Raw genomic sequence first — 567 nt, 5'->3', positions numbered from 1 at the left:
GCACTGTCTCATTTAATCCTTCCCACAATCCAGTGATGTAGGAGGAAACTGAGGCACAGAGAATCAGCCTGAGATCACATAGCAAGGTGATAATGGTCTTTCAGAAACTGGTGCTTATAACCTGTTATTTAAATCTTGAAACATTATTTTGTATATTATGGATTTAGTGTTTTTCTGCTGCAATTTGGTTATAGGTTTATTGAGAGCAGGGACAGCATTATCATATCCCCACTTAGCAACCAGCAATAGTAACTCTCCCACAGTAGATATTATGCTTCAGTTCAGTTTAGTTCAGTTGCTCAGTCGTGTCCGACTCTTTGTGACCCCATGAATCGCAGCACGCCAGGCCTCCCTGTCCATCACCAACTCCCGGAGTTCACTCAGACTCACGTCCACCCAGTCAGTGATGCCATGCAGCCATCTCATCCTCTGTCATCCCCTTCTCCTGCCCCCAATCCCTCCCAGCATCAGAGTCTTTTCCAATGAGTCAACTCTTCACATGAGGTGGCCAAAGTACTGGAGTTTCAGCTTTAGCATCATACCTTCCAAAGAAATCCCAGGGCTGAT

Source organism: Bison bison, unplaced genomic scaffold (genome assembly GCF_000754665.1).
Source record: "Bison bison bison isolate TAMUID 2011002044 unplaced genomic scaffold, Bison_UMD1.0 scf7180017864453, whole genome shotgun sequence".
Classification (NCBI taxonomy): Eukaryota; Metazoa; Chordata; class Mammalia; order Artiodactyla; family Bovidae; genus Bison; species Bison bison.
The sequence above is the reverse complement of the archived record's forward strand: the minus strand, read 5'-3'. Positions refer to the sequence as shown.